Below are 309 nucleotides of genomic sequence, written 5' to 3' on the forward strand. Positions count from 1 at the left end.
GGTAAAGTCAAATAATTCAGGCATAAATGAAGGAGCATAAAAGCAACTACATCGTTCCGTACATAATGTCAGGTGTCGACCCTTAAGTTAATAATACTCCGAGGTAACGAGATCAACCTCCTGTCAGAGTTGCAGGGATGCCTTCTGCCTTTGCAACACTCAGTCATTCATCACTTCTGCTGTTTATAATTTTTCTCATATCTTAACCACCGCGGTTATCACCATTATTGGTGATAAATAAACTACGTAAAAGGGGGAAGGGGGGGTGGCTCATAGCAATGCTTTCCGAATGTGCTCTCCCCCAAAAAA

This window comes from Penaeus monodon, chromosome 21, assembly GCF_015228065.2.
Source record: "Penaeus monodon isolate SGIC_2016 chromosome 21, NSTDA_Pmon_1, whole genome shotgun sequence".
Classification (NCBI taxonomy): Eukaryota; Metazoa; Arthropoda; class Malacostraca; order Decapoda; family Penaeidae; genus Penaeus; species Penaeus monodon.